This window comes from Antechinus flavipes, chromosome 2, assembly GCF_016432865.1.
Source record: "Antechinus flavipes isolate AdamAnt ecotype Samford, QLD, Australia chromosome 2, AdamAnt_v2, whole genome shotgun sequence".
Taxonomy (NCBI): domain Eukaryota; kingdom Metazoa; phylum Chordata; class Mammalia; order Dasyuromorphia; family Dasyuridae; genus Antechinus; species Antechinus flavipes.
The window spans coordinates 207,535,022-207,548,118 of NC_067399.1; the positions used below are offsets into that span (position 1 = coordinate 207,535,022).

Sequence of the window (13,097 nt, forward strand, 5' to 3'; positions counted from 1 at the left end):
ATAAGGCTCTGTTTATTCTTTGACATTAAATAACATATTTTTCCCTTGCATTTTCTTATTGCTGATGATATATATAAGTAAACTTATATTACGAAGACAATATTAACTAAAAGGCAAAATAGTTACATGCTTCTGTTCTCCTTTATGGTTTTGTGCATAGTCTATTTAATATGAATAACACCTTTTAATTGGCTTTTGAAATTCATATTCTTGAAAAGGACATGAAAGTTGTATTTTTTGTGTCTTTTGGATTATGGTAGTGATATGATGGAATTTACTTTGTGATTTCCACTGTTTTCGTTATTTTAGAATTAGAATTTATATTTTCTAATTATGCTTTAATATAATGTATATATTATATATGTATCTTTAGATATAGTTTATCAATAATTTAAAATAAATTAAAAATTTGAAGTCAGGTTTATGTAACAAAAGAAGTTAGAATGTTCAAACAATTCCACTGAATCTCTTTGGAACAGAGGAAATTTATTATACTTGCTTGGTAAGTGGATGGCAAAACTAAGAAGAAATCAAATGTTATAGAATTTTCAGTCTATTAATTTGTGTCATCTAGATGGTTTTGTATACTTCCTCCCCGCCCCTCCCTTTATGTCTAGTGAAAGTTATTGCTCACTATGAAATGTTGTACGAGCAATTTAGGTTAGATGTTAGAAACTTCCCTGGCTTTATTACAATGGTTATGAAATACTGAACTATAGGAAAGATTGCAGAGTAGCGTTCTTTGAGAAATTCTCTAAAAGACAAATATTTTGCTGAACTGATTTGGAATGTTTTACAATATTATTTTTACTATCAAATTGTGATGTTAGCATAAATTTGATTAGATTATCACAGAACACAAAATTGAAAGGGATTTCAGAGGCTATTCAGTTTAGTTAAATTTAGAAAACATCTAGTTCTATACCTTTACCTGACAGTCGTTTTGCTTGGAGTCTTTTTGTGAGAGCTCTTTTCTACTTTTTCTGATTATAAACTATGCAAGTACACCATATGTATTGTTAGATCTGCTTCTGTGAATTTTCCACCCCCTGCTTTTAGATTTATCCTCTGTGGCAAAATGGAATAAATCCTTTTCCTTATGATAATCCTTCAGATATTTGAACACCATTGCCATGTCCTCTCTAGTCTTCTCTTCTCCAAGCCAAACATCTTGATTTCCTTTAAAAAAAAAAAAAATCCTCATATCATGTTGTCAAATCATTATCATTTCCTACTCACAAACTTTTCTGCATTTTCTTTTTAGTATGCTTTTAAATTTTTTTTCATATTTTTTCCTCAACTTAAACACAAAATAAAACAAACATTTCTATATTCAGTGTACATGAAAGAGCCAAGTTTACATAGAACTTGCTTTTCTTTTTTATGTGTATGACAAATTCAATATGCAACTCTGAAAGTTGGAATTCATAGATGCTTTCATTTTTGCATTTTTAGTGATATGGAATATCTTTCCATTTGTTTGTTGAGAACTTAGATTTCTTTCTCTGAAAACTGTTCACATCCCTTAACAGTTTGTCTCTTGGGGAATGGCTCTTAAGAATTTGAATTAGTACCTTATATATCTTGGATATGATCTTTGAGAAACTTGCTACAAAAATATTTTCCCTCATAAATTCCTTTCTGATGTCAACTACATTCGTTTTGCTTATGCAAAAACCATTTTAATTTTATGCAATCAAAATTATCCACTCTCTTCTGTGATCTTCTCTATCTTTCTTTAGTCATGAACTCTTCCTGACCAATTTATAGTTGTGAATGGCAATTTCTTCCTTTCTCCACTGATTTCTTAATCATTTGACTTTTTAATGTCAAAGTCATTCATATATATACATATATATTTGCATATATAAATATCTGTATCTATATATCTCCACTTTTAGCTTATCTTTGGTTTATGGCATGAGATGATGATGATTTATACTAATTTTGGCTACAAGTGCTTTTTAGATTTTCCAACAGTTTTTGTCAGTCACTGAGTTCTTATCCCAGTAATTATCATTCACCTTTTGGCTTATTGCATATGAATATTATACTACTATGTCCATTTGTTTCTAAATGTTGTGTTCCTAGTCTGTTTCCTTGGCCAACCTTTCTGTGTTTAATTAAGTATCAAATCCTTTTGCTGATGGCAGTTTCTTAATTTAAGTTCAGGTAACTGTTAGCCTTCCCTCCCCCCAATTTCCCACTTTTTTAATTAATGTTTTATGTTTCTTGATCTTGTATTACTCGAGGTGAATTTTAGTATTATATTTTTTAACTCTTTAAAGTAAGTGATAGTTTAATAGGTATGATATTGTATAAGTAAATTAATTTAGGTAATCACTATGTACTTTCAGAATAATCTTTTTTATTCTTAAATATGTATACATTTATATACAATAAGTACTGTAGATATTTTTTGTGCATGGCAGAGTCCATTAGTAATTGTTTCTTTAGTCCTGGCCGCTATTCTCTTGGATATGGTAGTGATATTGATGGAATTTATTTTGTGATTTTCACTGTTTTCTTTATTCTTTTGGCTGTATTCTTTTGGGTTTCCACGTTGCATTTTTTAATTTGTGTTTTTTTTTTTTTCTTATTTTATTTTTAAGCTCTCTAGATTGAGAGAGGGGGTTTCTTTTTTTGTGGTAGTCAGGGTTAAGTGGCTTGCCCAGGGTTACAAGTGTTAAGTGTCTGAGGTCACATTTGAACTCATCTCTTCCTGACTCCAGGGTTGGTGTTCTATTCACTGTTCTATCTAGCTGCGTCAAGATTTCCAGATCTCGTTCAGTTGAAATAGTTTAAAGTATGACTTCCCCTATTTTGTACTTTTAAAATTGCTTTTTGAATTAAAGTTTAAGATCTTTTACTTAATCCTTTAAATTCTTTAGTATTAGATATGGCCTAATATGCTAAGTTTGAGATAATTTTTGCATCCTATCTTTGTTATACAGTACTCTCTGCTTTTGTCTAAATTGATACTGCTTATAATTAAAATAATTATGAACATTGTTAGGTAATTTAAAACAGTATTAGATATAATCAGAGGGTTCTTTTCAGCTTTAAAACGTAATGGTGCCATTAAAAAGATTTATGACTAAAGAGGGAAGTTGGTTAATCAGTAATTATATACTAATATTTTTTAAAAGGAAAAAAAATCACAAGCATTCAGGGCTAGATAGGTCCTCTCGGGATTTATAAAAGAATTTAGACTAGTCTCTCACAAGATGAGATAACTATGAAGGAGTTGTGTTATCACTGTTGAAGAGTGAACCTATATCCATGAGATTATGAATCTGTTGAAATGGAAGTATCTATTTATAATGGGGGGTTTTGAGTTTTAGAGTTTTTATCCTTTTATTAGGGTTATCTATTCAGTATAAAACACTGTAGGGTTTGGGATGAAATAAAAGTTCCGTATATCATATACTTGTTTGCAACATCTTCCTTCCTTTTGCAAAAGTTCTCCATGGTCATATATATACATATAAATATATAAAATATATAAAAATAAAAAGCTATCATTATATTATATATATATATATAATGATAGCTTTTTATTTTTCAAAATATATGCAAAGATAGTTTTCAACATTTATCCTTGCAAAACCTTGTGTTCCAAATTTTTCTCCCTCTCCCCTTCTCCCTTCTTCTAGACAGCAAGTAATCCAATATAGGTTAAACATGTGCAACTCTTCTAAATATATTTCCATATTTGTCATGCTGCACAAGAAAAATCATATCAAAAGGGGGGGGGGAGGAATGAGAAAGGAAAAAAAAAACTAAGCAAACAAACAACAACAAAACAGGTGAAATTAATCTGTTGTGATCTACATACAATCTCCATAATTCTTTCTCTGGATGTGGATGGCTTTTTCCATCACAGATTTATTGGATTTGCCTTTAATCATCTTATTTTTGAAGAGATCCAAATCTATCACAGTTGATCATCACATTATCTTGTTGTTGGCTATGTTCAATGTTCTCTTGGTTTTATTCATTTGTAAGTTCCCACTGAGGCTACTGATTGCCAAGACCTACATCCTATCTTCCCCGATAGACATGAGGACAAACTGATGTTAAGGTGCCAAACAACCTTTCTTTATTAGTAATCTTGGCAGGGGTTAACAGGAAGCAAGGGCAAGAATATGTATTTCTCTGCATCCCTGAATCTCTCTATATCTCTGCCTCTCTCTACTTTTCTCCACATCCTTCTTGCCTATGGATTCAAAGCTAGTTATTTATATTTACTCTTTTCTGAGAGTACCTTGTGCCTAGCCCACTCAGCACTATGTAAGTAGATCCGCGGAAAAGAGATACTTGGAGTTAGTGCTGCGTCCTAAGAAAAGATCTAGCAAAAGGACACGTCCCTCACCATCTCAAGGAAACACCTGTAAGACACAGTCTGCCTTAGAGACCAAGCTCTTTTTTACCTCCTGGGGCCACCCTACCAGCTGACATGGCATACATGGCAATCTTCAGAAGGAAAGTCCCTAACAACTTCACTTAGCATCACTTCATGTAAGTCTTTCCAGGCTTAATTCCAGGATGAAATCATCCTGCTCATCATTTCTTATAGAACAATAATATTCCATTCCATTTATGTACCAAAACTTATTCAGCCATCCCCCAGCTGATGCACATCCACTCATTTTCCAGTTCCTTGCAATTACTAAAAGGGCTGCTACAAACATTTTGCAGATGAGGGTCTTTTCCCCTTTTTTAATGATCTTTTTGAGATACAGAGCCAGTAGAGACACTGGATCAAGTATGCAGTTTGATAGCCTTTTGTGCATATTTCCAAATTGCTTTTCAGAATGGTTGGTTCAGTTTACAACTCCATTGATAATGAATTGTATTCCAGTTTTCTCACATCCCTTCCAACATTTATCATTTTTTCCTGTTTTCTTAGCCAGTCTGAGAAGTGTGAAGTTCTCCATGGTCTTTAAGCAATTTTCTTTCTTTCTTTTTTTTAAAATAGCATTTTATTTTGTAATAGCAACTTATTTCATTTTAACAATTACATATAAAGGTAGGTTTCAACATTTCCATTTTTGTAAGATTTTGAGTTCCAAATTTTATTTTCTTCCCTCCCAAAGATAGTAAGTGTTTGAGACAAAAAGACTTACCCAAAGTGACTACTACAGAGATCACTCATAGAAAGCAGAATTATTCATTAGAATCTTGAGAAGTGGACCCCATCCTGGCCTATGAGCCAAATTCACAACAGGAGAGAGCCACTCCCTTGAAAATGTTCATAGCTTTTATACATTTCAGACAAAGAATCTCCAAAAATCCCATCCTCTATATGTTGTGATTGGTCACATAAGTCTGTATTCCCCTACTTGGTCAGTGGAATGTAGTAGACAAGGTGATATATAGGTTCTTCGGCCACATATGTTTTTAATCCTTTCTTTGGACAATGGAATGTAGTCCAGGCCTTATCTAAATCACATGACTCCGGAGAAGCCGAAACTGAGGCCTATAGACTTGATCTACTTTAGCTAACAGTCTCCGATCAATATGTGCTTAATCTGTAAGTTCTTCACCTTTCCACACATAAGCAATCTGATACAAGTTATACATGTACAATCATTTGAACACATTTCCATATTAGTCATGTTATAAAAGAAAAGTCAGAACAAAAAGGAAAAGCCACAAGAAAAAAGCAAACAATTTTTTTTTAAGTAGATTTTTTAAAAGTTGAAAATTGTATTGCGTGCGACATTGACCCTTACCCAAATTAAAATCAGAGATTCTTAACGTTAAAAAAAAAAAAAAGTTAAAAAGCATTTATGATGATCTGAATAGAAAGGGCATCTCCCAGCAGACAAGATAATTAGTAGAGAAGTGCAAGCACAAACTACAAAACATAAGATTAAATAGACCCTAATGCAGAAGCCCCCCTCCCCCATCCCCAATCTTTTCTTCCATTGCCTGGGGGAGTTGAGGCTCACTCTGAACACTAAATCCATCCTAGAAGTAAAAGAATAAATAACAAATTCTTAATTCAAATTTTCCCTAGAGAATTGCTATACTAGCAGATATTCTTAGATGAGAGAATTCTGTTACCCAAATTCCTAAAGCCATGAGTTTAAAAGAAGTACTTAAATGCTAATTAAGAGGTGGGGGTGGGGGGAACAGGAGGGGAAATGTTCATCCAAGACAGTCGAACACCAGCAACTTTTTAACTATAACTCTACTAGTTATTGCAAAGTCTCAAATCACAATTAGGCCATAGATCAAAGCCACATTCCCATGAGAGGTCTTCACTTAGTTTATCCCATTCAGTATGCTTCAATCTTTATTCAATCTCCATAGTTTTTTCTTTGGGTACAGATGGCATTTTCCATCTGAAGTATTGGAATTGTCTTGTATCAGTGTATTGCTGAGAAAAGCTACGTCTATCATGTTTGATCATCACATAATCTTGCTGATATATTATATAAGCAATTTTCTTATTAAATGTTTGATTAACAAATCTCAACTTAGATGAGCCATACTTTTATGGATCAATAGTATTCCTTTTTTTCCTTTGGCAAAAGATAGATTTATTTAGAATATATGAACAAAGGGATACACCAGGAATGGTAAATATGAAATAAATTTGGAGAGTAGATAGACGAAACAGGGTTTGATAAAGTAAGGAGAAGGGTGCCATTATAAGGGACAGAGTACCTCATAGTGGGCTTAGTCCTGAAAAGAACTTAGCAAAGATCTTCATCATAACCAGATCTTCTTCACAATCTGAGATGCCTCCTCCTTCCAGGAGGATCCTATTTTTATATGACTTGATGTCCAGTTATTCTGGAACAGCTATACCAAATGCAGAATAATTCCATTGAATAAGCAGAGTAATATGTCAGCAGGATCTTAAGTTGGGTGAAGCAAGGAATATTTCCATATAAGATGGACAGACTTATCCTTAAATTGGCAGGAGAAAATGGTACAGGCTCACAGTCAGTGACCTAAGCAGTCATGAGATGGTCACCTGCTCTTATTGGAAAAGTGTTTCGTCTGGAGGTGCAAAAATATTTTGAGGAACTTTCCAAATAGTTGTGATCTCTGCCATGTCGGGCTTGGTCATAATGATAAGGATGGGGGGTCTTTGTAACTTAGTTAAGCAAGTAAACTTAGAATCCACAGTTCACAGATCTGGGGCCTTATATATGTATATGTATATGTACATATATACATATGTACATATATATATATATACACCTTTGATATGTCTCTGTCAAATTGATTAATATTGTTTTATATACAGTAGAGATTCAAAATGAATTCTTTCTCTCACCATCTTTCTTGAAGATTCTGTAAATAACTAATTAGGTATCATCTCTCTCACTTTGTCTGAGACCAGATTTGAACTCAAGTCCTCCTCACCTCAGGGCCAATGCTCTATCCACTGTGCCATCTAGCTGCCTCTGTTATCATCTCTTTTAATAGAAACTACATTATCTTTAGGCGAAGGAGAAGGCCAGCAGATTTTGAAATACCAGGTGTTTACTAGGCTTCTCATATCACTCCCTGCCTCATTTGAGGAGCAAGAAAAACATTGGGGTGCTCATTCCATATGCTTCGTCAAGAAGGCCAGAGGGTTTCGAGCACCAAGTGATGAGGTTGGGGTAGCAATACCAGATTAATTAAGGGTGAAAAGAAAGGAATCCTTAAAGGAAAGGCACTAAGGGGGGGGGGGGGGAGGAAGGGAGATGGAATTAGTCTTGAAAAGAACTTGGCTGATTGGTAGTATTCCTTTACTGTTTACCCCAGAATAGGTATGAGGGAGGGAAGGAGGAAGGGATGGAGAAAGAAAGTGTGTGTGTGTGTGTGTGTGTGTGTGTGTGTGTATGTTTTCTGCCATGTATGGTTTTACAATAGGTTCTTTTCATTATTATCATAAATGATTTTTTTTCTTCGCATTTTGTAGAGCACATGTTTGGGGCAACCTATTTCACTTAGTTCTCTACATGATTCAAATTTTTGCTTACTAATGTTCAACTGAGATTTCTAAAGTTATCATTTTGTTCTCAATCTTTGAATGTTTTTTTGAAATTGATCTACAGCTTTCTGAAAAAATTAGCATGTGTATTTTTTTAAATCCGGTTTAGTTCTCAGAATAAATAAAACAACAGTACATTTGTACCCTGACATTCACAGGGGTTAAGGGTACAGAATTCTTATGGATGGTAAGCATTCCAAAGGAAAATCTTGAAACAGTTTTAGTTTTCACAAAGATTGTTTTTTAAAAGTTAAATGTTCTACTAAAATTTTACATTGAACACTAATGCACTAATTTTGTTTATAATAACTGTTAATTTCAGTATATAGAGTATTATGACAATTTGTATTCATCTTCATTAGTTTTCTTTGTCCATTTGTTCTTATTGTTACTCTGTTTTTCTAGATCTATTTTTTTCTTTATATAATTTCATAAAGATCTTTCACATTTCCTTGTAGTCCTCATACTTTACTCAAGAATCTATTATAGACACACCTAGGGGGTACAGTGGATAAAGAATTGGGAGAGTGGGGCAGCTAGATGACACAGTGGACAGAGCACCAGCCCTGAAGTCAGGAAGATCTAAATTCAATCCAGCCTCAGAAACGAAATATGTCCTAGCTGGGTGATGCTGGGGAAGTCACTTAACCCCAGTAGCCTCAGGGAAAAAAAAAAGTCAGGAGTGGAGTCAGTAAATCCTGAGTTTAAATTCAACCTCAGACATTTACTAGCTATGTGACATTTACCCTGTTTGCCTCAGTTATCTCATATGTAAAATGATCTGTAAAAGGAAATGGCAAGCAAATCACTCCAATATCTTTACCAAGAAATCCCAAATGGTTTTGGAAACCATTTTGAAACTAACCAAATGTTTTATGAAAAGTCAGACACAACTGAAAAGACTGAACAGTAACAATAACATGAAAGCGATTAAACAGAGAGACAATAGAGAATAGAGTGAAACAATTAGAATTCTTCAGCTATATAAGGATAAAAATTGAGAGAAGATGTAATCAAGTTTTTTTTTTTTTTCATTGTGAAAGATGTGATTTGGTTAAGCCTAGATTTGTTTACCCAGAATGCTATGAGTAAGAAGTAAGATTTGAAAGGTTTTTTGTTTTGCTTTGTTTTAACATTAAAGGAATTATTATTGTATTTGACATAATGTCACATTTTTTTAATAAAATGCTACATATTGAAGTTAGAGATTGGCGTTAGAAACACTTAGAATAAAATGCTACTGCTGATACTTATGTTATGGACCTCTAGGTGAATACTTAACTTTATGTTTATAAGGCAATTTCCCCAGGAGTAAGTCATAGATGCATTATAATTTGTTTTGTTGGGGAAAATGTTCACGTTGAGAATTAACTTACCCTGAGGAAATGACAGCTTCTTTGTACATTAAATGTTACTATACTTTTTATGAGCTTAATTTGTTAACAAATTAAATGGATAGGAAATTTTCAAAAGTCCAACAAGGGTTTAAATTAATTATTAATTGCATTAGGAGTTTGGGAAGACATTTGTACTCTCATATAAGACTTCCTTTTACTGTCAGTTAATAAATGAATACTAGGCTCAGTACTCTCACCCATTATGATTGCCCAGGAAATGAAAACTGGAGAAGAATTTGTAATCACTGATTATCACTGATTATCAGTAAAAAATTATTTGCATTTTTCCTTCTATAATATGATTAAGAACTTCTGCTTATGTTTTCTCAGGATGCTAGGCTTTTGATAGTAGACCTAAAGTTGCTTACATTCTTAAACCCAAAATAAATGCTTTGGAGATTTTCTGCTCTTTCTTCCTGAAAATTGAGCATATAGTATTTTATATATATATATATGTATATATATATATTTTTTTTAATTTTATTTTATTTAATAATAACTTTATATTGACAGAATCCATGCCAGGGTAATTTTTTACAACATTATCCCTTGCACTCGCTTCTGTTTCGATTTTTCCCCTCCCTCCCTCCACCCCCTCCCCTAGATGGCAAGCAGTCCTATAAATGTTAGATATGTTGCAGTATATCCTAGATACAATATATGTTTGCAGAACCGAACAGTTCTCTTGTTGTACAGGGAGGATTGAATTCAGAAGGTAAAAATAACCTGGGAAGAAAAACAAAAATGCAGATAGTTCACATTCGTTTCCCAGTGTTCTTTCTTTGGGTGTAGCTGCTTCTGTCCATCATTTATCCATTGAAACGCAGTTAGGTCTCTTTGTCATAGAAATCCACTTCCATCAGAATACATCCTCATACAATATCGTTGTCGAAGTGTATAATGATCTCCTGGTTCTGCTCATTTCACTTAGCATCAGTTCATGTAGGTCTCTCCAAGCCTCTCTGTATTCATCCTGCTGGTCATTCATTACAGAACAATAATATTCCATAACATTCATATACCACAATTTACCCAACCATTCTCCAATTGATGGGCATCCATTCATTTTCCAGTTTCTAGCCACTACAAACAGGGCTGCCACAAACATTTTGGCACATACAGGTCCCTTTCCCTTCTTTAGTATCTCTTTGGGCTATAAGCCCAGGAGAAACACTGCTGGATCAAAGGATATGCACATTTTGATAACTTTTTGCTCTCCATATTGCTCTCCAGAATGGTTGGATTTGTTCACAACTCCACCAACAATGCATCAGTGTCCCAGTTTTCCCGCATCCCTTCCAACATTCATCATTATTTTTTCCTGTCATCTTAGCCAATCTGACAGGTGTGTAGTATTATATTTTTTAAACATTCTTTTTTTTTTTTTTAAATAATTACTTTATATTGACAAAATCCATGCCAGGCTAATTTTTTTACAACATTATCCCTTGCACTCGTTTCTGTTCCGATTTTTCCCCTCTTTCCCTCCACCCCCTCTCCTAGATGACAAGCAGTTTTATATATGTTAGATATGTTGCAGTATATCCTAGATACAATATATGTGTGCAGAACCGAACAGTTCTCTTGTTGCATAGGGAGAATTGGATTCAGAAGGTAAAAAGAACCTGGGAAGAAAAACAAAAATGCAGATAGTTCACATTCGTTTCCCAGTGTTCTTTCTTTGGGTGTAGCTGCTTCTGTCCATTATTTATCATTTGAAACTCAGTTAGGTCTATTTGTCAATGAAATCCACTTCCATCAAAATATGTCCTCATACAATATCGTTGTCGAAGTATATAATGATCTCCTGGTTCTGCTCATTTCACTTAGCATCAGTTCATGTAAGTCTCGCCAGTCCTCTCTGTATTCATCCTGCTGGTCATTTCTTACAGAACAATAATATTCCATAACATTCATATACCACAATTTACCTAGCCATTCTCTAATTGATGGGCATCCATTCATTTTCCAGTTTCTAGCCACTACAAAAGGGCTGCCACAAACATTTTGGCACATACAAGTCCCTTTCCCTTCTTTAGTATTTCTTTGGGATATAAGCCCAATAGAAACACTGCTGGATCAAAGGGTATGCACAATTTGATAACTTTTTGGGCATAATTCCATATTGCTCTCCAGAATGGTTGGATTCATTCACAACTCCACCAACAATGCATTAGTGAGAACTGACTCAAATTTATAAGAAATCAAGCCATTCTCCAATTGATAAATGGTCAAAGGATATGAACAGACAATTTTCAGAGCATGAAATTGAAACTATTACCACTCATATGAAAGAGTGTTCCAAATCATTATTTATCAGAGAAATTAAGACAACTTTGAGATAGCACTACACACCTGTCAGATTGGCTAAGATGACAGAAAAAAATAATGATGAATGTTGGAGGGGATGCGGGTAAACATTCTTTTTTTGATTAATTTTCCCCTCTCTCTAGTCCTTTCCTTACCCATCAAGAAAACAGGCAGCATGATACCCATTATACATGTGAAGTCATGTGTGAAGTATGGGCTAGCTCTCTGGAGAGCTTCAGGGTCAGCCAGAGTCAGGATAAATCAAAGTCCTTGGTCTTTAGGAGGAGAAGTGAGAGGCAGAATCTGGATTCTCGAGTCCAGAACCACCAGCCTTCCTCCTCCTCCTCTTGCCACTAAGAGACTCTGGCCTCTCTCACCCCACTCTCTAATCCTTGCCTAGGATTATCTTAACACTTAACATTCAGCCAGGCATCAACTGTGAGAGCAGCCATTTATCCAAACATATGCTAATAGAGTCATTGTCTCATATTGAATAGGTAATTAGTCTTAAGTGCTTGGTGTTCTCCATGCTGAAGGGAAAAAAAAGAGAGAAATAAAGTTTTTAAAATGCACTTCAATATACACTTAGAATTCATTAGTTCTCACTTTGGAAGGGAATAGCATTTTTCATTATGAGTTCTTTGAAATTGTTGTGGAGTGCTGTCTTGATGTGGTAGCTAAATCTTTCACAGTTGATTATTGTTACAGTTCTTCTAGCTCTGCTCGCTTTAGCTTGTATACGCTCGTAAATCTTTTCTGGTTTTTCTGAACCCATTCTACTTGTTATTTCTTATAGCATCATATAGTATTCTCTCACAATCACATAAATTGTTTTATTCAGCCATTCCCCAATTAATGATCATCCCTTCAATTTCCAGTTGTTTACCATCACAAAAAGAGGGGTGTGTGTGTGTGTGTGAGAAGTGTGTATGTATATTGTGTATGTCTTTGGGATACAGGCCTGATCATGATATGCCTGAGTCAAAGAGTATATACATGATTTTATAGCCTTTTCAGCAGAGTTCCAAATTGTTCTCCAAAATGATTGGACCATTTCACAACTCCAGTTATGCATTGGTGTCCCAATTTTTCTACATAGCCTTCAGCATTTTCCTTTTCTGTTACCTTAGCCAATCTGATGGATATGAAGTGGTATCTCAGGATTGTTTTAATTTGTATTTCTTTAATTATTAGACAGTTGGAACATTTTTGGTGATTCTTAATAGCTTTAAATTTCATCATCTAAAAACTGTCAGTTCATATTCTTTGACCATTTATCAAATGGGGAATCTTTGAGCATAGGTTAGCAGAGTTTATTGTATATTGAATATGTACATATGCATACACACATCTGTATGTGTGTGTATGTTAAGTCCTTTTAAACCATT

The 13,097-nt window shown here is 34.1% G+C and overlaps 1 protein-coding gene across 5 annotated transcripts in view; it reads left to right on the forward strand.

Moving 5' to 3' along the window:
• Window positions 1-13,097, forward strand: part of SPAST (spastin) — an 87,620-nt gene that overhangs the window by 41,747 nt on the left and 32,776 nt on the right. The gene's annotated exons all lie outside the window — the stretch shown is intronic.